The 27,357-nt window shown below is 39.9% G+C and overlaps 1 protein-coding gene across 2 annotated transcripts in view; it reads right to left on the bottom strand.

Moving 5' to 3' along the window:
* CCSER1 (coiled-coil serine rich protein 1) overlaps positions 1-17,820 on the bottom strand; it is a 645,248-nt gene extending 627,428 nt beyond the window's left edge. For both annotated transcript variants that reach the window (XM_069855624.1, XM_069855625.1), the window contains exon 1: positions 17,743-17,820. The gene's annotated coding sequence lies outside the window, so the exon portion shown is untranslated. The remainder of the gene's footprint in view (positions 1-17,742) is intronic.
* Between the last annotated feature and the right edge of the window lie 9,537 nt (positions 17,821-27,357).

Consider the following 27,357-nt stretch of genomic DNA (forward strand, 5'->3'; position numbering starts at 1 on the left):
TAGTAGTTTAATTATAGCTTGCCTAATTATGCCTTATTACAGTACTCTACAACACTGAAGTATAAAATCAACTTTCCCATACATACACACACACAAAAAATATATTAAAAAAAGCATTATGCCTGTGTTATACACACGAAAATCAGAACTTCGCAGCCAGCCAATATGCCATATGTACTCCATACTCTTCACCCCATGAACTGCTACCACAACAGTCTTCTGAAGAATTCAGCTGTGGCAAACTTTTCTAGTTTGTGTTCTTCTTGAAACATTGATGTGTTTGAATGTAACTCTTGGCATAAAAATTTATTTGGAGAAGCACCAAGACAGACAGACAAAATACCATACACTAAATTCCCAAATCTACGAAGTATCTTATTCTAGGAGATACCCACAGTGAAAATAAATGAGAGAAATCTGATTAATTTAGGGTCTTTGTACTGGGTAGGTCAGACAAAAAAAAAGACTGGTAAAGCTCACTTTCAGTTTCTGTAGGTTTGAATTCACGATTAAGATATTTACAAATCCACTGGAGCACAAGAAAATTTCAATATAGAAAAACGTTCATAACAGTTTCGAGCCATGTACTGACTACATAGTGTCTACAAAACTCCAGGTAAGCATTGAACCCCTATAGAAACATTAAGCCAATACAATAAGATACAGGAAAGCATAAACATTTCTCCCGTCAACCTCTACATGATCATGGACTTTATTAAACAGATGCCACCCAGCTTTCTTTTCATTTTGCCGAAAGAACAAATTAGATGCACATTTTCATAATGAAAATGTAAATTCCACGCGAAGCTTTGTCTAAAAACAGGCTTGTACAGCAAAGCCTAAGCACAGTTAAGCCATGGTCTCTGAGGGCTCCTCCTGGCACAAACCGCTAATGTAGAATAGGGAGAGACTGTAACTGCAGGCATACACAGATGTAAAAGGCAAAAGGACAGGAGACAGCAAGGAAAGCAACTGCAGTTGTAGCTTGGGGGGTCAGGGGGAAAAGAAACATAAATTACTTGCTAGCAAAATCCATAATCCCTCAATTTCTGAGTTAGGAAAATGCCTGATCTTTTTAATTCAGCATTCTCAAAAGGACAAGACTAAGTGTAGTCTTGCACAACAGAGTTTCAAGCTTCTAAAAAACCCACTTCCACTAGCAGGAGCAACCCAGCATGCAAGCTATGAACACTGGCTAGACATTTGGACCATCCAGAAGACAGCCTGTAGGCCACCCTGGGCACATGGGACACTTCCATCTGGCCCATCTCCTGGAGGAGACAGAACAGCTGCTCAAGTAGTGATCGCAGACTAAACAGTCAAACATCTCTTCTTGAAAATCGTCTGGCATACAACATAGATGCCACTTTTGCAGTCACCTGGGGGATGACATTTGCTGCAAAGTATGGAAGGAAGCACTTTTCAGGCCCAATCCCTCTTTTCACACCAAAAACTTGAGCCATCTTAGCCCTCAGGCCATATAAAAAAATATTACTCCAAACAGATTTTAAGCCAATTTTAATTTAATATACAGGCTTTCAGAAAAGAGCCTTCTGTGAGAAAATGAACTGTATCTATATTTATTTTTTTAAGTCCCATGGAAACCAATTAGGTTAATTAACCTCTCTCCATCAAATTCCTTATTAAGTCTCCCCTAGTGCACAAGAACATGAAGATGGAAGAGGCTACATCATTTTCCTACTCTAAGCTGTAAAAAAAAAAAAAAGAGTAATCAGCATGAGCAGTGAAATATGCTAGCATGTTAAGTGTATTTTAGTGTTAAATTGAAGATACCTAGACTCTGGACTCTTTGGAAATAGTCCCTTTTTTAATCCATCCATCATAAAGCCTTAAAATAAAATTTGCCACGTAAAAGTGTGCATCACAGGAATAACTATTATTCTCAGATTTTAGAGACAGAGCAGCCAAGATGAGCACCACATCACTTCAGACCTCCTATATAACAGTCTACACAAATTAGTTCTTTCATTTCAAATTCCAGCAGGTCTTCTACTTCCAACTACTAAATTATAACTAAATAACATCTTATTTCAAGAAACTTTCTCTTACCTGCACTTGAATTTCCATATTCCTATTTATCAAGTTCCTTCTTTTTATTTTCCTTTTAACTCAAACAAGCAGACCTTGTAACCCCCTCAGGGTAAAATATTTTCTGATTCTTGCATAAGCTTCCCGAATTTTCTTTAAACTCTCCAAAAGCTGGCATTGTATTTTCCAATGTAAGTCACCAAACTGATTCACTCCAGCAAGCAATCTCACTAATGAAATATATAGCAGGTAAACCACCCCCTTTAGTTCTGCTCAGTGCAAAGTTCTGCTTAAATTGACTCCATGCAAAGGAGTAACCTCACGTCCAGTATGAAACAGGGATAGTTTACCCACTACTTCAACTAAGTCATTGTTTTTCTCATGTAGTTTAATGGTGATCTAAATCTTTCCTTCCTATTCATGCGACATCACATCTAGCTTACTAAAATGAACACTGTACAAGTGAATTCATGTTATCATGCAGTGCTGATCACTCTCTGAAATTTAATGCCTCGCACTATCTATACACTAACAACCTTTTTGTTTATCTAGAACCTGAAAGTTTAAGAACAGATTGACACACACACACAGGCTATGTAAGAAAGTAGGGGAGATCAGATTTAAAACACAAACACCTCAGAGAAAGGATTTTTGTTGAAAGGCTAAAATCCCATTAGCTAATAGAAATCTAATGTTAATCTGAAGTCATGTTACAGAATCTGAAATTAATTCAGCTGCCAAAAAATTGTTGTCATCATTTGATACATTGAAAACAAGATCTCCCTTGCTTGGCCACATGGGACAGTGGATTATCAAAATTCAAAACACAAAAAGAAGATCAGCAGCATTCCCTTAGCTCATAGAATAAGATTGTCAGCTCATGCAATTTGCATTATCTTGCGCACTGCTGAGATAACTAGGTCTTGCAACGATTTTCAGTTCTTAATTTCCACAACTGTAAAGACTTTTAATTTGAGGACTCTTTGTGAATGCAGAACTTAGATCTGGCACAGCCATTCCTAAGGTGCAGCCAAGTCATACACCTGCCTCAGGCACCTAAAACTGTTCTTCCCATGACTACCATTTTCACATCAGAATTCTGGCACACTTGGTAACTGTATTTCACATCCAGCTTGTCCTGTATTCCCTTGAAAACACAGAGACTTTTAACCTTCACCACACACTTCAGAATGAAACTTAAAGTCTACTTTTGCATAAGCTTTGGAATGAAGCTTCAAGTCCATGGTATAAAGAATATGTTAGAAAGTATTTTATTAGAAACTGCCTGCATTTAATTTCATTTGTCATAGCCAATGACAAACAGTAAACACAGTTAAGACATTTTAAGCATAAAAGACAACTAACCAACATTATTTTTGACTGTTTTTCACATCACAGTTGATCTAGAGAATGCAAATATATTTGGGGAGGCAAAACCCCTTTATACTAAAAATCTTTAAAATTTGATAATTACATTTTCTGAGAATGCTCATTCCTTCCACCAAGTTGTATGAAAAATCTTAATTACATACAGCCTTCTCTCTCAAATCCACAACTTTACTTTAGAGGATTTTCACCACAAAATTTAAAATCTTTCAGCTGTCTATGCCTTACCATACCCAAGCAGTGACATCACCAATTTTATGTCTTGAACTTATACTTTATTTCAATACAGTCTAAGGGGGGGAAATAATAACATATCTGAAACCTCTATCATAAGCCAAAAAAATAGAAAGAAAAATCAAAAAAAGCAAGAGTTTCCAAAATGTTTTAATTATTTTAAATATTTAAAGTAAATTATTCATTGACTACTTAAAAATACAGGGACTAGTTCTCACATTTTCTATCTGTACGTTATTTTCTCATCTCCATCACGTGACTGGTCTGTGCTTTCTAGGGAAGAGTGCTGAAACCACAGTAAGAGCCTGAATTACTTATGGATTTAGGGAGAGATTAACCCAGCTTTTCAGTAATGATAGTATTTTCTCAAAAGCCCATGGAGGTCATGGCTAGCTTTAATGATATATTGTTCATTACACTGAAGACATTGACAAAATATGATTTAGATTAATTAATTAAGTGTTTCAGCATGGAAAACATTGTTGTGAATTGTACACCTTCCTCAGCTATTAAAAAGACAACAGTCTGTTCCTCTACAGTAATCATAAGTAACCATATTCCTTTCAACTACACTAACTCATAAGGCAGGGCAGGAGCTGCCAGAAAGCTATCTTCTCGCTAGAAGTATATACCTTCCTCCTCCTCCTGTGGTTTCAAATCCAGTGAGAGCTCCGCAACAGACAGAAACAGCGAAGTGTCAGATGAGTATAAAGGATGGGCACAATCCAGAAAGCCAGCTAAAGGGTACAGTCATTTACATGGCATTGAAGAGGCAGTCAGCTAACAAAGCATGCAGGGTAAAAATTGGCCCACAAGCACTAAGATTGCAGGGATGAACAAGCTGGAAAGCACATGGTTCCTCTTGCTGTAACAGACCTAGGAGACCTATTCCTTGTGAAAACCTAACTGCATGAGCTGTTGTTTCACATACAGCATAAAAAGAAGGTCCTAAATCCAAAGCTGCTAGGCTGAGCAACTGAATCAAAGGATCTGAGAATCTGCATTGTTCTGGTAAAACAGAAGACCCACATGCTGCTCCATTTGAACACACAGAGCCCAGAAGAGAGACAGAAGGTAAAAACCGCATAAAAGACTGTAATACACGGGAAGCCTGTCGAGCTGCTCACAATACATCCTTATGATAACGAAGGGTAAGCACCAGGACAGATGGTAGAAACTTTCAAAGCCTACTGGTGGCTTTTTTCCTTTGGTAATCAGATGTAGCTGTAGAGATTAACACAACACAGTAAACAGTGTAAGAATTACACCAAAATTTCTCTCTGAACGTATCTACTCCTAGACAAATAAACAAATACAAAACATACTCTGTTTCATCTCCAGTCAGGATATGATTCCAGCTTTCATCAAATCTGACCTCTCCAGAAAAAAACCGCAGGATGGTAAATGGACAAAGTGAGCTATGAACGCTCCACTCTAGCACAGCACTTGTCTCCATGGGTCTTCATCTGATTTTGAAAACTAGATTCATAACAAAACATGGCACCCTTCATAAAAATCTTCCCAGAAAATATGACAGGCTTATGATCCAGCATTCATTACCAGAAAAACACTTCTTCATTTTTCATGCATTGATTAACTAATGGCAAAAATGTCGTTAACAGAAGGAAAAAAAGTCAACCAACCAACCAAAAAAAAAAAAAAACACCACAAACAAAACCAAACCTAAAACTCATGGCAGAATACCTCCTGAAATAATTTCACCTATGCATATTACAGTGACTGGCATCTTTCCCTTAATACCACAAATGAATATTACTTTGTTCAGTTATATTGACTTCACTAAGAGCATTCTTTGAGTAAGGATTGTAGTACAGGGAATAAAGAGAATTACATTTTGTTCATAACAGCTTTTGACTTGGGAATCCATAAGACATCTAAGCAGCATATTCTGGTTAATTTACTTTGATACGTGAAAATTAACACTAGGGAAATAAAAATAATATATTCAAGGATTCTTTCCACCACCCCTGTAATTGTTTCTCTTGTCACGGATTCATTAAATGCCTCCGGTAAACCCCGAAGTATTATAGGTCTTCAGTATTCAAGATAATAAAGCAGCTCATGAAACAACTTTCCTGAATAACAATCATTCATAATTGATAAATTACAAAAGGTCTTTCTAATGCACATACACAGTAAACAGAGGGTAACTGAAGTGCAACCAACACTGACTGAAGCACAACTAACATGAACAAAGACAAAAATATCACGGTGCCAAAGCAAGAATCCCAGCTTTAAAAGGATGCTTTACCCTCAAGTCACTTAGTTGTACCCTGCATACCAGTTGATCTAAGCTGAAATTTTTATTCTAATAGAGGTGCATTTTCTGCACACAAGCTCAGCAAATGGTTTTACAGGAACACGACACCGCACACCTGCCTGACAACACAAACCAACCTCAACTTATATACAAACATGCTCTTGAATAAACACTGTAGTGCCCTGCCCAAACTGTTCTCCAAAATAAACAACCACATGAGGAGGTTTTTGCTGTGGTTACTGGGCCAAACGCTCACATCATATTATTATTTTTCACAGTCACTGTACTGGTTTTGGCTGGGGTAGAGGTAGTTTTCTTCATAGTAGCCAGTATGCGGCTGTGTTTCAGATCAGTGCTGGGAGTAATATTGGTAATAGAGGGATGTTCTAGTTAATGCTTAGTGGTGCTTACAGAGTCAATGTCTCTTCTGCTTCCCACACCGCCCCACCAGCAAGTGGGCTGGAGGTGCACAAGAGGCTGGGAGGGGAGACAGCTGGGACAACTGACCCCAACTGATCAAAGGGACATCCTTGACTGTATGATGTCATGCTCAGCATGTAAGGCTGGGGGAAGAAGGGGCAGGGGGATGACATCTGAAGTGATGGCATTTGTCTTCCCCAAGTAATTGTTACGTGTGATGGAGCTTTGCTTTCCTGGACATGGCTGAACACCCGCTTGCTGATAGGAAGTAGTGAATGAATTCCTTGCTCTGCTTTGCTTTCCTTGCTTGCCTGGCTTTTGTTATACTTATTAAACTGCCTTTATCCCAAACCACAAGTTTTCTCACATTTACCCTTCAATTCTCTTCCCCCATCTCACTGTAGCAGAACGAACGGGCAGCTATGTGGTGCTTAGTTGTTAGCTGGGGTAACACCATGAGTTACTCTCTTCAGTATTTATTCTGTATGCTCTGCAACATAAATTGTGTCACCTACAGTTCAGAAATATGCTTTCTCAATATTAGCACAAAGGCTGAAATACTGAAACTTAGCATTCCATACAGCTGTTAAGCTCCTCTTTCCACAAAGACTCCTTTGTTTATTTCTAAGCTCATTTTCTACTGAAGTAGCACACAACTTAAAATACTTTGGTAGGATCGCATACTATTTGAGTACAAATATTTGTATATTGTAGTCTCAACTAAGTGGTGAGTGTTTTGCTACTACACAGAAAAACAGATGCCTTCATCCAAAATTTTCTACTACTTCCCTACTTTTAACACACTTCTTTAAACCAGAGATACAATGGAGATGTTGAATAGCAACAGTTCTACTAGTTTCCCCTCTTCAGTTTAGTATCTGTAACTGGGATCTTTCTTCAGTTACTAACATTATGGACAGCCCAATACACGGTACACTATGTTGGCACAGCCTCTGTTCTACCAACCACTTATGTGCATTAGTTCAATGCAAAACAAATTAAACTGCACCTTTTTGAAAGCAGGGTTTGTTTGGGCTTTCCCCATGCTTTTCTGACAACACACAACAAAAAGTCATCAAGTCTGGCCTTCTTTGTTTATACCAATAGGTTTGCTGGATGTCAATGAAAACAGTAATTCAAAGACACAATACATGTTACTTTTTCAGTCAAAAGCTGAGTTTAACAAAAGCTCCATACCTACAACATGCTTCCTGGAGAATTTCAGGTAGGTAAGTATTGAAAACAAATACAAAGCCAAAACTTCAGGTGGTGTAAACAGACACAGCATACGAGCTTATACAAATCAATTCTCCTCAGGCAGTCATCAGTCCAACACTCTGCATGAGTGCTCCAACCTACACTTTTGGAAAAGGTGATATGAAAACAGCTCAGGAGGTAGGAGGAAGACCACTAAAAGAAAAAAAAAAAAAAAACAACAAAAAAAACCCACAGAAAAACCAACCTTAAGAAAGCCACCCAGGCTGTTTTCTCACATATCATTATGAACACCAGATCTAAGAAGCCCTAGTTACCTACAGATCTGCATGCTGTGGTTAGTTTACTCTAATGCTGAAGAAGCTCCCAGCAGCCAGGACACATACAAGGCTCCTCTCTCTAGTACTGATCACAGAATGAGCAAACCAAGTGGCTTTTCTATCAGCCAGAGAACTTATAAGAGTCTCTTTCTCCTTCCTCTGATTTATCAAAATTTATTAAAACTTCAATTAGATTTTTAAGACTTCTATTTTTTTGTCAAATAGTGTTGAAAGCAACCAAAAAGTTAAAAAATACCTAGTGCGGGCTAATATAGAAACAACACACCAGGACAGAACAACAACAAGTATTGTTTCCATAGAAAATCAAAATAAGCTATCTTTTCACCCTACTGTGTTTTCATCTATCCTCAGATGACAATTTACCAAAGGTTTGCAAGCTTCCATTTCATCTTCCAGGCCAGAAAACCAGTTTCAAGAAGAACGGAGGAGAACAAACAACATACCAAGGGAGAAGTGCGAAAAGCACTGTAGTTCAAAAGCTGTTGCACAGCCTGCCTACTCCACCCTTCTCTCACTCAGCCATCAGCAGCCACTGCTCAGTCTAACAAATACAAGACCAAACAGGAGCTATAAGCAGAAGGTGCATATGACTCCATCAAAGAAAGCAGTGCTATAGCACCCATAAGCACATAACTGTAAACAGCTTTTAAACGCCTTTGTTATTTATTACTAAAAAAGTCTCCTTAGATTCCATATCGTTTCTGGTTTTTTTTTACTATCTAAATTGGAAAGAAATAGTGGTTTCTGAAAACCAGTAACAAAACCCTGGACAACAAAAGAGTCCAGACTCCTGAATCTTTTTTTTTATTTATTTTTAACTGAGGGAGTGTGCCATCTTCACTGTCCTTTCATGCCTTCCTCAAATCCTTGAGTTGAAACAGTTGTTCTGTTCCTCATCAACAGCTCTCGTGCCTCTCTCAAGCTGTTCTGTGTCATGTCAAGTCTTGTTTTATTTTCACTATACTAACTCTTTATGACAAGGACTTAGCCTATATTTAGAAAATGCTGCATAAAGATATAGTGCTGTCTAAGTGTTTTACGATTTCTCTGGAGTTCAACTTCAGCATTTTGGAAGTCACATGAATCATCCTGGGCAATTGCAGACTATAAGGGAAAAAGAATCCTCAATGTGAGTAGATAATTGCTGCCTTTATACATACATTTTTTTCCTTTCATTATTCTCAAAGCATTTAGAATCACAATAAAATAACTACACTGTACGATCTCAAACAGATTCAAATGAAAGCATGAGAAAACCGGAACTCTAAATTTCTCACACCCTTTTCCAATAGTAACTTCTTGCTTACCTTCTTCAATGATTAGTATCATCCTGAGATACCCTTAAACTAAGGCTACAAGTAACATGCATACTGCTAATTTACAGCATTCGAAACATCTTGCCCACAACATATTAAACTCCTTAAAACCAGGATGAGCAGTATTTTTTGTTTTGTTTTGTTATTTTCTCTCCCCCATTTATTAAGTATTTAGAGATTTGAGAGTAAATTTTAAGTGATGAACTTATGTTTGGATTTTATTGTAAGTGAAAAAAAATCTTTTTTTCTGAATGATTCACTATTTCACATCTAGATGAGAGTGTAGCTTTCAACTGAAAGCACCACAGCTTACCTTCTAACTTTCCACAAAGACTACCTGTATTATACATGTAAGTATGCAGCATTCACCCAAGCCAACTGACCCTCTCAGTGACTAGGGAACATGATGTGTTCCTGCAGGCCAGGATGGCTTACCTAAAAACTCCACTCAGGTCTTATTAATGCCCTAGTCTTCTTCATCTGCTAGCACTCTTAATTCAAAACTACGATAACTATAAGTGTTATGTGTCTCTTGACAAAGAAGATGCAGATTCACAATCAACTTATTAGGCCTTTAGCTGTGCCACATAAGGTAGCTTTAGGCATTCCCTTGTCTCGGGTCAAACCTAATTTTAAAAGTTCAAACTAACTTTTCTGTACAGGAAAAATATACATGAGGAAAACAGAGCTGCAGATCTGACAGTCTAAAACAGCCCAGTAGCTTCTGATTCTGATTTCTGCCTGTTAAAAAGTTTAATCTGTAACAAAACCTACCCTTAACAGATTCCTTTATTCAGGGCCATGAGCGAGTACTGGTGTGAAATATGCTGAGACGCTGCCACAGTCAGCCACCAAAAACTTATTTGACCATGATCAGGATGTTACGATGAGGGCTTAGAGAGGATAGAGATGACCTTGAGGCGAATGTGACTAATCTCTGAATTTCTTCTAACAGCCTTTTTGTGGTAGAGCAGAACAAAGGCACAGAGCTGGAAAAACATAACAGCTGATTTTCTTTTCATCCCTCAGCAATTCACCTCTATGTCTTTTTCTTCCCCCACCTCAGCAGATGCCCCAGAGTTTACTAGCTATAAAATAAAGATTAGCAGATAAGAAGCAGCCATTTGTGGTATCAATTTTTAACAGATGACAAACTAATCTCTCTATATTCCTTTTCCATCTACTCCATATGCATGTCTTCCAAAACTGTCTTCTCAACTTCATTTTAAAATAGTTTTTTCAAGTCTTGTATTCTTTCTTCTACTTTCCCATTATTCATCAACTTCTGAACATTTAAAAACCAGGCAATCATTTCAACATCCCTGGTCTTTTTAACCTCTTCTCCAGCTGGACTTCACAAAAATGCTTTGTTTCCCACCTGATATTGTGCCCTTGCATAATTTCCGCTAGTATAGAGTAGGTGCCTATAGGTACAGAACAGTTTATTCTTAGACACACTGAACTTATTTGTGTTAACTGTACTTTCAGTGTCTTGATCATTCTGAAATATCTATTCCTACTCTTCTGGACCATCAACTCATTGTACAAAAAAAAATTATACACTTAAAGGTACTGAGATTTCAATGACATTAAAAAAACCCATTAAAACAGTATGTGCTCAGTACCTTTGATAAATCAGTCCTTGAGAAAAATAAATGCTATGCAAAGCAAACTAACAGACACTAGAGTATTATTTAAGGGTATAATAAAGACCTCATTAAAATCAGTAGTAGTTTTGCCACTGGCTTATAAATTCTGTGAGAAACATTGGCCCCATATCTGTTATATTTAAGAAAATGGGTTCAAAACACTAACAAATTAGGATGCTTGCGTCTTCTACCCACGACATATTCACTGCACTAACTATAACTACAAAACACTACAGAATTCACACAAAACTAAACAATATTAAAAACCTCATTAAACCATTAAACCTCACAGTGAGGGCAGAGCCTGCCATTACCTTTGCACACCACGTTACTTATACCACATCTACTTTTAGGAAAGGAGAATAAAAGATACCTACAGGGTTCTGCCACCTCAAGATCCTTGGCAACTCATTAACCTCTAATAGAAGGAACCCACATGAAGCAATTAGAAAGCTTTCACAGACTGGCTGTTTTTTTCAATATAGCGAAGTAGTGCTGCAACAAGGGATTATACAACATTTGCACTTCCATATGCATATCAAAACTAATATTTGTATTCTATACCTATTCGTAAATGCCATTTCCTACAGATGCTGTGTGTTTCAATGCCATGGTTTAACCCCAGCTGGCAACTAAGCACACAGTGGGATGGGGGAAGAGGATTGGAAGGATAAGTGCAGGAAGACATGTGGGTTGAGATAAAGACAGTTTAATAAGTTAAGCAAAAGCCAGGTAAGCAAAGAAAACAAAGCAAGGAATTCATTCGCTACTTCCTATCAGCAAGTGGGTGGTCAGCCATCTCCAGGAAAGCGAAGCTCCATCACATATAACGATTACTTGGGAAGACAAATGCCATCACTCCAGACATCATTCCCCTGCCCCTTTGTCCCTCAGCCTTACATGATGAGCATTATGTCATACGGTCAGGGATATCCCTTTGGTCAGTTGGGGTCAGCTATCCCAGCTGTCGTCCCCCCCCCGACCTCTTGCTGGTGGTTTGGTGTGGGAAGCAGAAAAGGCCTTGACTCTGTATAAACACGGCTCAGCAATAATTAAAACATCCCTGTATTTTCAATACTGCTTCCAGCACCAATCCAAAACAAAGACCCATATTAGCTACTGTCAAGAAAATTGGCTCAACCCCAGCCAAAACCAGGATACCCCAAAAAATTCATTTTAAATATCAAGAAATATTAAAAATGTAATATATATTGATATTATCTATAGCTACTTTATCATTTTAATCAGAAATAATACCTTGCATTCACAGCTGAATGCATGACCTGCTCTCAAGGTATCTGAAAGGCCTGCAATCTGAAAGAATGTACACCAACTTTAAACAACACTTCACTTCAAATAAATACGAAGAAAGCCACTTCATTTTCCCCATCGCTATTTCCACGGTCACCTCTCTTCAGCAACCGAGAGAAAAAACATTAATCCATCTTTGGAAAAGTCTACTTACCAAGGCAGATTAATAGTATTTCTGAATACTGCAAATGAAATTAGCTTGTTAGCTCTTTCATCCTTTCAATATATAAAGTTCTTATTCAAAGCTTCTGCCTTAACAGCAGAACAAATACTCTGTTTCTTGCACAGACTAAAGTAATAAGTACGGTGACAAGTAATAACGAAAATGAAAGGCAATCTTATTTTTGGCAGGACTGTCATTCTATTTCCATTGTATTTGTACCACAACACATTCACTTGGTCATCAAGAACCCAGCCTGCATGTTTTACAGTTATAAAAGTCACCAAGATTCCCATTCAAATCAATAGCAGTTCTGCCACTGGCTTCTATGACCAAAACTTCTCCAAGAACTGATAGCAAAACTTAAGTCCTCTCTTCCTCTTTCCTCAGGAGTCATATAGTAAAAAATGAATACAAAACACTTCAATGTATAACTACATAAGCCAGCCAGGACAGTTTAGAAATACACTCCCAGTATATTTCCACCACAGCAATAAACAGAGGTAGAAGACACTGAAGAATTTGGAGCTACTACCCAGCATGCAGAACAAAATACAAAGCATGTACAAAATGCTGGCATATTCAGTTCCCTGCAGAGGAGGCAGAGCTACTACCATTACCACCTGAGCACAGCACACCTCTCCTGCCACATTCTGGCTCTATCAAGTGACTGTCTTTCTCGGGGTCTGAGATTTTGCAGGTGTGGCTAACAGTGGCAGGGTAACATCACTGGAAGATGACATTTGCACATGTCATTGCTTCACAAGTTCAGCCTCAAATGACAAGGCTTAGACTATGTAACAAGCAACATACAGATGAGGAACCTGTTGAATACTTCTACATGCTCGCCCATCCCTAAATATTTACGTACTACACAAAAGAAATCAATAAATCACTTGAGAGCTGCTACATTCACATTAAAACATTTTAAGAGATCACATCAAGATGACACAACAAAGAATTAGCAGAAAAAAGGACTGAAAACAAGAGTGGAAGAATCAAAAACTGAGAAGAAGAAAGCCAGAGCTGGAAATGCACTGGAACCAATATATTTTCAGAAGCAATGATTTGCATTACCAAAATGTATCGGCAAAGAGTATTTTTAAAAGCTTCCTATCAGCCTGTCACAACTGGTTCTTCACACTGGAAGACAGCTGTGACCCTCAGAAACATTACTGACTGAGCTAGATTCTCAAATTCCCGATATGCTAGAGGATTATAAAAAATTAAGTGGCGTCTCCTTAAATAATGTAACAGTGTCATTACATTCTTGGAGTGCTGAACTGCTTTCTCTCAAACTTACCAACAAAACAAAATCCAAGAAAAGCCTTTTCTCCTAGACTGAAAAAGAATAATCCACTAGTTATTAGTCTTTATAGAGAAAGTGCTGCATAACTTGGCAAAGATATGGAAACTTCTTACAGATCCAGTTGCAGGATTTGCATGTAAAGTTATTAAAAAAAAGAACGTACCAACACACAGCTAAGTCATTAAGACAAGACTGTGGGACTTGGGATGCATATTCCAGTTGAACTGTCTTTATCACAAATCAACTGTGTGACCAACACAATCACTGCCTCCACTTATGAACTACAAAGAAAATAATTACACATTCACACCTCAAAACTCAGAGGCTTTTATAGCAACAACTAGGAGAAAAAATAGTAGCATCTATACTCATCTCAGAACATTTAGATTCAAAAGCATCGTTATTCAGATCTTACAATACACTTCAATAGTTTATTTGGGGGCAGAATACAAAATGCATGCAATAGACTATGGCACTCATTTCACAATTTTCTCTCTTTTTCCACATCCAGGGCTTTTCTGCTTTTAATTATTGCTTGTTTTATTACAATAGAGCTGTCCTACAGAGGACAGATCACATTTCAGGTAAAGGAAGTAGAAGTTTGTAGGAAACATTTAACATTTTGTTGCTATACAATAAAGAAATTATACAAGCCTTCAGTCACAGAATGTGTGAGTTTACATAACCTAAGCAAAACATGTAGAGCAGTGAGAACAAGTCAGAAAGCAGTAAGCACAAGCAACCATATGTTTAACTACCAAACAGCTATACAGGTTTAATATATCTGCATACAAAATATACGTCTAAATCTTCCATAATCTCAAAGTTATAGGCCCTTACTGAAGCATAGGAATATACATAAAATCTTACAAGTACAAATCAAGCTATATATTCTAAGTGCTTTTGAGTTCTGTATTTTACACATTTTCTCACACAGCCAGCACATTCAAGAGCTAAAATCTAATACAAAAGCATATTTACTTTATCAAGTTAATCCAGTTTACTATCATTGCAGAAAACTGTCAAATAAATGCAATAATGAGATAAAAACCTGATGAAGCTGTATAGCTATTTCTCAGGAAACTACCACAGCCTCTACTTGCCACTATATACATTTCCTTTTGCTTCCCCACACTTGCGTTGAGCCCCTCCAACTGCAGCAAAACTACTTGCAAGGGAAGACCTGAAGACACTGAATTTTGTGACAAGCAGTAACTTCTGCAAGATAGGGGAAGAACTGAACTACATCCTCTAATAAGCTGGTAGTTGCTCCAAAAATAAAGTATGCATGGCTTACGAATTTGACTTTAAGTGTCTGTAAGGCTTCTTTTCCATTAATACTTTCATTGACATAGAAATGCTATTTCATCTCATGCTTTACTTGTATCAACTTCAGAACAACTGTTCAGCTTTCACTTCTCACCTTGCCTCAAAGGTCTCTATAACACCTGGTAAACACACAGTCTCATTATATTAGGACACCAGCAGAAATATAGTGAAAACAATCCAGGAACAAACTCGATGAATAAGTCATGTCCTCAGAATATGCGGGTTTTTTTATGTCTTTCAAAACTGATCATTAAGTTTATTTTGACAAAATACTTGTCTTGGTGACTTCTATCTGTGCAATTTGGACCAAGACATGAATGAAAAAAAAAAAAAATCAACCTTCTGCAATTCTGATCTTCCAATTACTCCAAATGGGCTAATCCAACAAAGCCACTGTATCTTCTATGAACCTTCATGGAAAAGTAGGAATTTGTCCAGATGTATCAATACCTCTACATCTCTCTCGCAACTTATTAAGCACTCCATCTTGCAAATAAAAACACTGCCAAATTATATTTTACATTGTTCAGCATCCAGCTTTTAACTGCAAAGGCTAACATAAGGCATTGGGCTTGAATCAGGAGGGAGAAGTTCAACCATACACATACAACTTATGTAGCATAAGAGAGAGATCATGCTCTCACACAACCATATGCTTAAACCCAAGTATACAAGATGCTTTTTCAGCATCTTCTGTGACTAACAGACTTAAGTACCAAACGCTGTCTCTTGTAACCCAGACATGGTGCATAACCTACATGCTGTTCCAGACTCACCTTCTGGCACAGCTCATGTCTATCGCCACGCTCGGGCCTGCACCAAGCTCTCCAGAAGGCAGGCCTTGCTCAAGCTGACATACAACACCTATTCCAAAAAGTCTTGCCAGGGACTACAGTCAGGGCTTCACCCTGTGGGCTAACAGAAAACTTTCCCACTGAACTGAATTCCCCCCCAAGACTGCCAGGAAAAGTCACTGCATTCAGTATCCCTGCAAGCCAAACTACGGAAGTTCTTCAGACTTGAGGGATCATTGCACTCCAAGTTGAAAAGGAATCTCAATTTGCAGAAAATATCCCTTGTTTGAATTACACACTTTCAGCAGATCCTGGACAGCCATGTATTACCTTCTCCTGAAACACTATTGCCTCTTTAGGAGATGTTGCTCTCCATTTGGGATGCTAGAGAGGAATAATAACTTCAGGGTGGAAAGAGTTGTCCTGATGTCTCTAAAAGGACTTTTAAGGCTAGTTGCTCCTCTGGGTTATTCCATGTCTGAGTTTCCTTTCCATTTCTAAGAAAACATTCTTGGAATATTTTTTTACTGTTTCTACAATAATTCTCTGTCCTATAGCAGCCTCAAAAATCACGGCTAAAGCAATCCACTGCAGAGATGATCACCAATGCAAAAGAAAATTATGTACTACTACTACTCCTAAGCTCAACAAATACAAATATTGCTGTCCTTTAAACCATTTTTGTACTACAGGGCCACAGAGAATGAGGAGTTGTAAAGAGGACAAGAACCCTCCTGAACGATGAGGTGCAATGTCTTTGCTATCTAATCTTTTCCAGTTCATTAATATTTCACTTTTATATATTCCTCAGCTGCTTTTACAGCATGTTCCTTTCTCTCCTTCTTAAGTATGAGCAAAGAGAATTCTTTGAAGTAACTAGCAGACCTTGCCTCACATCTCCACCTCCGTGCCTCCTGAGAGTTTAACATTTCAAGTGCGATATATACTAGATAGAAAAACACATCTGGCATAGAAAAGAACAAGAGACAATTTCCAGTATCCCTTCTAGTTACATACAACTATAAAGCGTGTGTAGTAAGAAAATAAAGCGTGCTGCAGTTTCCCTCTATGCCAAAACATTTACTGTTGTCAATCTCAAAGGTGAGGTGAAAACATAAAGCTGTGGGGGGTTCCCCTCTCTGTGGAAAAAGCAGAACCACCTCGTTCTTTTGCAAGACGACTCGCAGCATCGATCGCTTGCCAAAAGTGAAAGAGAACCTCTCGTCAGCCAGGAGAGGCAACACAGAAACCGTCTAGAGGAAGCCTGGGATTTTCACAAACCTCTTCCATAATAAACGCTACCATCACCATCTGCTCCACTTTTTTAAGTGGAAAAGACAGGCGGCATCCTCCAGCTCCTGCCTCCAAAGCCAACCCCGCGGCAAAGGCCACGCACACGGTCGGCAGAGCCCGGCCCTCCCCGTGCACGTATCAGAAACCGCTTCTCCCCGCCACCTCCGCAGGTTAATTGCAGATTGCTTAATAAACTAGGAGGGGGAAGCAAGGGAGGGGGGAGGAGGGGGGAGGAGGGGGGATGAAGGGAAGAATGAAGGGAGGGGTGGGGGGGAGGATGTGGAACGACACGCCAAAAAGCAAAGGAAAAACAGGGATGCGATCTTCTTCCCCCCCACCTGCGGGAGCGAGGCCGGAGCCGGCTGCCAGCGCCGCGGCTCCCGCCGCGCTGTGGCGGCACCTGCGGGCACCGACACCCGCCTTTCCTTTCCCCCCCACCGCCCCGCCGCTCCCGGGGATCAGCTCCACCGCGGGTCGGCGCCGGCGGGGAAGGCGAGGCCGGCCGGGAGAAAGGGTGGGGGGGCTGCCCCGGGGTGACACCCTCCCGCCCAGCCCCGCGTTACCTCGCCGGCGGCGGGTGCGGAGCCTCCCGGCTTCCCGCGATGGGATGCGGAGGTGAGGGGACGGCGCGGCGGGGGGGGGGGAGGTCCCTTACGTCTCCCTCCGGCGCGGAGAAAAGGACCCGTCCGGCGCGGCAACGCGTCTGTCTGTCCGTCCGTGCGTCCGTCAGTCCATCATGCTGCGGCCGGGGGGTGTCTGTGTGTCTGTCTGTGTGCGCACGGCGGGCGGATCGGCGGAGGGCGGGCGGGAGGGGGCGGGCCGGGGCGGCGCCTGCTGAGCCGCGTGTGCCCGGGGAGGGGGGAGGAAGGGGGGGACACGCGTGTCGCGGGAGCGCGATGGGTCTGTCTGTACGCGTGTCGCGGGAGGGCTGTGTGTCCCCGTGTCTGTGTGCACGCGTGTCACGAGAGTGCTGCGTGTCCCCCTGTCTGTCCGTGTCCGTATCTGTCTGTCTGTGTGCACTTGCGGCACAGGAGTACTGCATGTCCCCGTGTCTGTCCATGTCTGTCTGTGTGTGCACACGTGTCACGGGAGTGCTGCATGTCCCCGTGTGTATGCACTCGTGGCATAGGGGTGCTGTGTGTCCCTGTGTCTGTCTGTCTGTGTCCACGTCTCTCCATGTGTGCGTGTGCACTTGTGGGACAGCAGTGCTGCACGTCCCTGTGTCTGTCCCTGTCTGTGTGTGTGCACACGTGTCACAGGAGTGCTGTGTGTCCCCGTGCCTGTCTGTGTGTTTGTGTGCGTGCACTTGTGGCACAGGAGTGCTGTGTGTCCCTGTGTCTGTCCGTGTGTGTCCATGTCTGTCCGTGTGTGTGTGCACTCGTGGCACAGGAGTGGTGTGTGTCCCTCTGTCTGTCCGCATGTGTGTCGTGGGAGTGCTGCATGTCGCTGTGTCTGTCCATGTTTGTGCACTTGTGGTGCAGGAGTGCTGCGTGTCCCTCTGTCTGTCCATGTGTCCCCATGTCTGTCAACTGTCTCTGTGTGTGTGCACGCATGTCACAGGAGTGCTGCGTGTCCCTCTGTCTGTCCGTGTGTGTCTGTCCGTGTGCATGTGCACGCGTGTCACGGGAGTGCTGCATGTCCCTGTGTCTGTCCAGTCTCCGTGTGTGTCCTTGTGTCTGTCCACATCTGCCCATCCCTGCTCCCGCCACAGCCCGAGCCTTCCCCAGGAGGAATTTGGTGGCTCCTCGATGTTTTTTACGCTCACCATCTGCTCGGGGATTTGTAGTTATTCTTTTCCCTTTCTCACAGGGTGGCACAGCCATCTGATTTCACTTCCTCATCCTCTTTTCAGATATGTATTTTGTAATTATTTTCCAGTCACTCCACCGCCGTCCGGGCGCAGTGCCTGTCCTGGGAAGGGAACTAGGAAAACAAGGCATCTTGAGAAGTCGTCTCCACACCCAAGGCAGGTCTTGTCTGCACCGCCATGAATGATTCCCCTGGAATATTTGGTCAGGGCAGAAGTCAATTATGTGGCATTTAAATATAATGAATTCAGTTCCTTATTCAATTCAGAAGGGAAAAGTAAAACAGGAATAACCGCCTTCTCGACAACTTAAGGAATACAAGTGAATTTTCATCCTGTTTTTTCTTGCCAAGTTATACAGGATCCTTCCTGCACCTCAAACCAAAGTGAACTAAGGACATTGTTTTAGTAAAATGAGCGATGACTCACGCGGGACAGACTGCAGGTATGTGCCCTGTACCCTCGTGTTACAGAAATTAACATGCACGATTCGATGCATTGAAGAAACACATGAACTTTGCAGACTTAAGTCTCCACCGGAACAGTGTTCTTCAATCTATCACGTCATTGCTTATCCTGAAACTGAAGTACCCAAAGAAATTTTAACTATTAGCCTTATACAGAGAAATGCAGATCAGAATGAAGTCAATGAGACTTTTGAAGAATTCTGAGTAAAACGCTTTTCCACACAATACAACTATAGCTTAACAGCAACAATAAGATTTTGCTGAAATATTTAATGAGAATTGTGTAAGAGTGCAGAACCAACTGTGTCTGTGTCACAAATGCTTAGTATGAAAGTGACAGGAAACTGAATGCTTATAAATATGTCTGTACAAAAGCTGAGCTTTCAAGCGAGTGAGTTCACCATATCTGATTATATTTAAATATAACCATCGCTGTGTTCACCATGTTCACGAGACTGTTCTATGAAATGTAATAACCAAACTTGAACATGTTTCTGTTTCTTCTTGGGCTAAATAAACAACCTAAACCAGAAGAAATGTTCTACAGACGCTGAGAAAAGCTTGGAGTACACAGCACATGGTCGTAGCACGATGATGCCACATGGACAGAAAGAGATTTAGTAACCTGACGTTCACGTTTAGTGGGGGAAAAAATCTCATGTGATGCCACTTCAAGAGCAGATATTCATTACTGGAAGTACCTACCTTCACAATCTGGTAATTTCAAACAAGAGGGTGCAGTAACCAGATCATTTTACTGCGAGCTAGTTCATGAAACAGCAAAGCATTTAAGCATGTATTCAACACTCTGCACACGAGTCATCTCAATGAAGACTAGGGTGTTTGCTGTAATTGAAATAACGTGTTTGCTTCAATACTTTATTAAGCTCAGACAGCCTTGAAGTTAGAGGCAGAAGAATCCATGTTTCGCTGTATCAGGGTTCTCCTGAGAGTCTCACCCGATTTTCAAACTCCATCTCTCACCCTCCTCCTTCTTCTTTCTCTTTAGCAGAAGATTCCCAGAGCCTCCTGATAGCTAACTGACTCTCTGGACTGTTTCAATAAGCCTTCCTGCCTGCTACTGCCCTGAAAGGTGAGCCCCTGTGATTAAGCAGCACGTCCAGACATACAAATAATGTTTCCAGTGAAACTGGCAAGGCTTTGATCAGCTCAGTGATATAGGCAGATGAACAACAGCCAGCAGCTAGAGGTTGTATGGAATAATGACAGTGTTTCCAACACTATATTACATTCTAGTTAACTGGAGGGGAAAAAGAGCCCCAAGAACTCTAATAAGCATAAGCATCAACTGATACCTGTTTTGACATAGGATTGCTAACTGAGACCCCAGCAAATAGCTACGGGAGGAGGAACTTTTACAGCCACCACACCCTGGACCTGCCCAAGCACATGTAACCCGATTTTCTTCTCCCAGCAGTTTCTTACTAGTATGGCCCCAATGACTCAAGCAGAAATCGTTTCTGTATGACAGGATATTTCACTACGATCTTCACTAGGTCTTGTTAACACAACAAAGCCTTAAGAGGAAGTTCCAGATTCTGAAATGTGAAAATTCACCAGGAACAAGACACTTTCATTGACTGAGATGTAAACGCACTGAAAGTGACTACAACTGACATGTCTGATTCCCTTGTGTCATCTGTCTGCTCTTTCCATTCCCTCTCAGTTTGTGCTCATTCCTTGTTGCCTGACCAATGATTTCACGTGATCCTCCATGCTTGATGCTGCCTCTTTCCTAATAAATAAGAGGGATCTGTTTTTTTTTCACACTTTTATTACTTTCTTCCCTCCATATGTCATTGTGGATCCTTCCCATAGCAGGCACAGGGGATGTGTGAAGTCAAATTGGTTTCAGTAGCCATGGCCAACAGGCTTGAGAATGCATCTCTGTGTAACCTTCTTTGAGCCCTCAGCTCCTCACCAAACAGGCATCTCTCTCTCTTTTTTTTTTTCTTCCTGAGACAAGTCTTCACCACAGAGAAAGAAGTGCTACTCTGTTTTATTCAACAGACTAGACGCTCAGTGGTTGTCTGTATGAGCCACCCTAAGTGCATGGAACTGGAGAGCAGCTGTCAGCTCTCCTTTTGGGGTAAAACAAGTTCACCTCTGTTTTGTAGGAGCATTTTATGACCCTCAAAGGAACCGGTTCTGGGAGGACAGCTAAGCATGCCACGCAGTGACTCACGACCACAGGGTGAGAGAGTAACCTAACCTTGGCACTGGGATACTTTGGGGCATCTTGGGAGGTCCAGGTACTTCACTGAAGGCTTTTCTCCAACAATACTATTTAAGCCAGGTTGGCACAGGGTGGGGAGGGGGGTGGAAGGGGGTGCTACTACACAGCCATGATTAAAGTACTCCGGTTAGGTCCTGTTTTACCTTACCACCACAGGCCTTCTGTACCAAATTTTTTCTACTTTCCTTTCAAGAAACATCTGTTAAGCTAAGCATTGTCATGCTAATCAATATGTATTGGTTTTGTATTGCATACCATCATATCCACTTACAGCTTTGGAGCAAAGATTAATCAAGTGACCTTCCACTTGCTGTATATTGCCATGTATGTATAATGTACTGGATAAAAATTGCCACTGAAAATGGGTCACTTCAATAAAAGTAATAATTTTTATCGTGCTAACACTGAAATCTCAAGGGAGTTTGAAGTCCACTTTAGTTAATCATGAAAGAATAGTGATCTGAAGCAGTTTTTAAATTAACATTCATGAGTTTTGGTGCCTGCTTTTAAACAGGCTGTAAATTGATTTATAGTATCTGTCACTGGGCTCCCCCAGTGCCAATGGCGCAAATGACACCACTTTTTAGGAGGATAACAACCTTCACTACTGAGGCCAGAAAGAACAATTACTATTAGAAATGGAGAATTTCCATTAATTCAAAAAGAGAAATAATACTTACACTGTTAAAATTCCGTTTGTTAAACTGAACAAAGAGAGGTTGTTTGACGATCTCTGTGGTGAGATAACTGATACGGATTTACCTTTGATGAAAAATCTCCATTTCAGCATTAAAAAAAGATCGTTCTCCATGCCCTTGCTTTACTCTCTGTTTAGTCTGCTAGAACAGCTCAGTTTGGGCTTTGCTATTTCTTTTTACACAGATTCAAACACTGAACACAGATATCGCCATCATCTGTTGGAGGAAATTGTGATGCCAGTGAATTTACAACTGCACCACAGAAGGGTGGCAAAAAGATTTCTCTATAATGAAACAGTTTTGTGAATACATTCTTTTAGCTAGTACAATTTTAAACACTGCTGATATGCCAGCTTTGTGCTTTACTGTTATCGGTGTAATTAAAATAGTTAAAAATCTTATTAACTCTAATATTCATATAAATTACCTTAGTGGTATTTGTTGACATTTGCATATAGAAATGTGATAATTGGAGAATACAGTTTCAGATAAGCATAAATCTGTATTTCCACATTTCACTGGCAAAACTGTCATGGTGAAAAGTTCAAGAGTCTTAACTCTGAGGGATATTTTCCAAGTAAAACCTTTGCACACTGGCTCAGGATCCTGTTCTGCAGTATGTGAGCAGACTCCTGGTTCTCTGTTGTAGTCCCTGAAGCTCCACATGGGCACATAAAACTGAAGGACTCAAAAGGACTTAAAAATCATACTTTTTACAAAAAGCAGCTAGTAAAGTCATCCCTTGGCTTCCTTGAGCATTTGCATGCCTTTTTATTTGGTCAACAGAAGTTTGTATAAAGTCAGGTTTACTTTTCATTCTGAGATCTTTCACTTTGAGTATCCTCATGGCAAAATATTGTGGTTCTCCAGACTACCAGGATTTATTTGTTTGTAATCTGTCTGTTCAGCTTTGTAATCGGTGTAGTTAAATAGTGGAAATATTTTGGGTTTTTTCTGGGGATTTTTTTAAATACTGTTTTTATAACATTTACACGTTTGGCAAAATTGAAGTTGACAGGCATTCTTTTCAGCCTTGTTATTTATCCATTGTACAAAATAGGAATAGAAAGGAAGCCTGCTGAAAGGGAAAACTGTACTTCTATTTGAAACATATTGACTGTTAGCATCAAAAATGTAGTCTGAGGGTTGTATTCAGTATCATAAAATAGAGGATTAAAAAAGAATAATGTATGCCTCATTTTATCCTATCTGTGACTCTAATGCATCATCACAGCTGAAGCTTTCCATAGTATCACTGAACCTGTGAGGGCTGAGAAAATTCTGCATTTAAGTCTCATTAATTAGGTTTGCCTTAGGCTTAAATAGCACCTAAAGTAGTTCAGTTAGCATAGAATTATGAAAGTTTTCCTCATACATCTAGTGAGCAGCAACTTCTCTGCTTTGCAGACAAAAAGACCACACACATGATGAGAAAAGAAACAGACATCACCTGAGATTATGTCGAGGAAGGTAGGATGTGCAGATGTAGGAATTAGTACGTGGAAATATGTAAGGTACACCCACCATATGACATGCAGTGTAAAATCTAAAAAAGCAGTTAAAGGCTTCTGGCATATATAGATGAAGGACCCTTAAGTTCATGACAGAATCCAAGAATCGCAGAATCACTAGGTTGGAAGAGACCTCCAGGATCATCAGTTACAATAGTCACTGGCACTCTGCATCACAAGTTCCGCTCAGTGCTGTTCATCCAGGCTCAGCTTTCCAGCACTCCCTTCCCAAATTCTCCCTTTCACTTTTGCTACTGTAGATCTAACTGCTCTCCTGAAGTGCTCATTCTTCATGCATCTATCCATTGATACTGACTTTACAAAGGAGAAAATTTGTTTCTCTACTTCTTTAGCACAGTAAATTAAAAAATAAATCTGCTAGTAAGAACATATAGTTAAACTTTAAATAATGGTCACAGAGTAAGAAATAATGTCAAAACCAGAAGAATACATCATGCTTTCTATATTATTCAGCTGTCTTGTATGATCTGTAGTCAGCATCGTGGCAAGACCCAGAAAAATGTATAAACTCACTCAGCTGCTCATATTTTTCCACACAGCCTTTCAGTTTAATGTTCAGCAGGAGGAATCTAACTGGAAAAACATCCTGGGGGAAAAAAAACCAATAACTTTTGAATTCCCACAATGCATTATCTCTCCATCTCCACTATGTACAGTTTACATTGGCAAGAATTAGGAAAACTGTACATGGATGATCACCAGTGTTTTTTCAGGAAGGCCAAGTATTTGGTCTTCATATGAAACATAAGTTCTGTCTTTCCTCAAGCACTGGAAAAAGCTCATTAATTTTTAGATCCTCAGCAGTCACACAAACAAACCTGTGGCCAACCTCGAATGCCTATACAACAGTAAAGATGTACCCAAGTAAAAATTAGAGCACTTACACTTAACTACCTATTTGACTTTTTTAATCCTGGAGGCAGATTCTTTATGGGCTACTACAATACGGTGTGAATACTTAGGAAACACATTCCTGTGCCGTATCTGAGGCTGCGGCTGAAGACTGGGCATACGACACTAAATGAGCCGACAGTCTCACATTGGAAGCCACTTGCTGAGCTGGGGTTAGAAGAAAGCTTTCTCAGTCTGATACTGTTGCCTTAGCCATGGCACCACTCTTACTTTGTATTTGCTACCACATGCAGTACGGTCTCAGGCAGGTGTGTGTAAATGTGAGATAGCACATTTTATAGTGCAGCACTTGCATGGAAATTTGCAAATTTTTTACCAAAATCTGTGAAAGATTGGTACTTCTCATTTCACTTTAGATTGATATAGTGTCAAAGGCAGCTTCGCTTCATCAGCGATTACGTTGGCTTGTGTGATCATGAAGCTCCAAGAGAGAAGGCATCGAGCCACAAGTTCTCACAATGTGCAGTCAAACTGAGAGGCAAAGACATGCCAAGATATATACATTTTCAAGTTCATGTCTGTTGTGTCTAGGTTCACATTAAGCATTTATAGAAGAGAGGGCATTTTCTTTATTCAAACATCTCATTTTAAAGTCAGTTTCCAAAAATAGTCTCTATTAGAGATGGACTGTCACCGAAACCCATGTTGTGATTCTGATTTAAGTGCAAGGTCTGCTGCTAGTGGCTGGAAATGTATTCTGCTTAATGAATTTATTGAGCTTTGTCTAGCTTCCTAAAGGGTATTTATTACTTCATTACATACTCTATTATTACACTCTATTATTGTTAGGAACATCACAAACACCCATAATGTATAGCTCTATCACAGTCAGCATGAGAAAAAAAGCAATACACTTGCCCAAATATAGAAATGTTCAGTGTTGCCTCTTTCTCTGAATATTTGAACAGGCTCATAATTTGGCTCATATTCCTTCCTAGGGAATATGCGTCTAAAAGAGAGGATCTATGGTAACGGGACAAGTCTGGTGTTCAGCAAAAGGCACCAGCTCCCTATGGCTCTTCCCCTGTTTAAGTATCTTTCCCAGTTGGTGATGGGTTTAAGTGACCTGAAGGATGACACTAGAAAGGTCTGTTAACTTCATCCTGGGTAATTTAATTATTTATACTTTTTGTAGTTGCATAAATGTGGTAACTGTCTTAAAAAGCCAAATTTTCAGTAGCATGGATTTCAAAAGCAAATGCAGCAGCATAGATGATGTGTGTAGAAATTCGTGGAGTTCAGTAGTGCCCAAACATTGCCAAATACATACGCTTCACAACTAAATCAATGCAAGAAAAATTGTTCAAAACATAGAACTTATTTCACAAATATATAATGACAATAATTCATGTCACAACATTTCCTGACTTTTATATCCCTATTTACTCTTCCCCTGAGTATAATTTTATATTTATTGACACTCTTTGGATCATATTCAGATAACAAATAGGCTCCTTCTGAGATCCATGTACAGAGTAGTTATGAAATAAAACCAGATATTTGTTACTAGCTCTATTTCATGTTCAGAGTTTTTCAGATTACCTTAACTCGTCTATGCCTGGATCATAGACAGTTAAGTGCCACTGGAATGGATATTAAATAAAAATGGAAAATGAAAACCTGAGTGTTGTAGGCAGTAAAATGTGCCAGTACATTAAATATGTGTTCATTAACACATACACACAAATGCAGTGTGTCTTTGCCTCCCAAGGGCAACAGTAAGTTATGCCTCAACAAGCAGCATGGATTTATGTACTTAAATGTTTCTTTCTTCAATAAACATTTGTACACCTGCCATGAAACCTGAGTAATCATATGCTCTTTAGTTAATTTCAAGATACTGAATAAGTCTCTGTGGAAAAACCAAAAAAGTATAAGATAATTCTATTCAATAAAAGATTATTTAAAAAAAACAGTATAGCAAGCCAAAGTATTTTTTCTGTATTGTAAGCATAGGGCATTTTTATACAAACCCATGGGTTTTTTTCTTTGACTGTATCCTATGTTTGAAGTGAATTTATATAGGATTCTTTCAGGCAGAAAATGTCATTTAGTTTGTCATTTAGCCCAGAAGGATTCCAGTCTTCACTGAAAATTTTGGGGAGTAAATAAGTCTGAGATCTTCTGGAGAGTAAATAGGAGCTAGGGACCTAAATCCTATTAAAATCCTGGAAACTGAATACTAACTCCCATAGAATTCCTTAAATATTCCATCCTAAATGGATGTGCTCTAAGACCACACTTGCTTTTGAGTCTATCTAAAATATTTTTTTGTAAAAAGTAGGACCTCTGAAAATATCAGCTGATGCCCACAGATTTTTATTTAGAAATTACAATTCTCATCATCTGAATTATATAAAACCACAAAATGTTAGCCCTTGTAGAGGATATACTGACTCAGTGAAAGAGAAAGCTTGCTATGGAAGCTAATGAGCAAATATACATATATTTTGCTAATATTTAGGTGAAGAACACAAACTTGTATCTGTTGAACTCAATGGCAAAGGTCGCAGTAATTTTAATGGGAGCTGCACTGGAGTCATGACAGTGGGTGAATTATCTGTAGCCACAGTACTGAACAAATCCTCTATCTAAGA

Source organism: Phaenicophaeus curvirostris, chromosome 4 (genome assembly GCF_032191515.1).
Source record: "Phaenicophaeus curvirostris isolate KB17595 chromosome 4, BPBGC_Pcur_1.0, whole genome shotgun sequence".
NCBI classification, from domain to species: domain Eukaryota; kingdom Metazoa; phylum Chordata; class Aves; order Cuculiformes; family Cuculidae; genus Phaenicophaeus; species Phaenicophaeus curvirostris.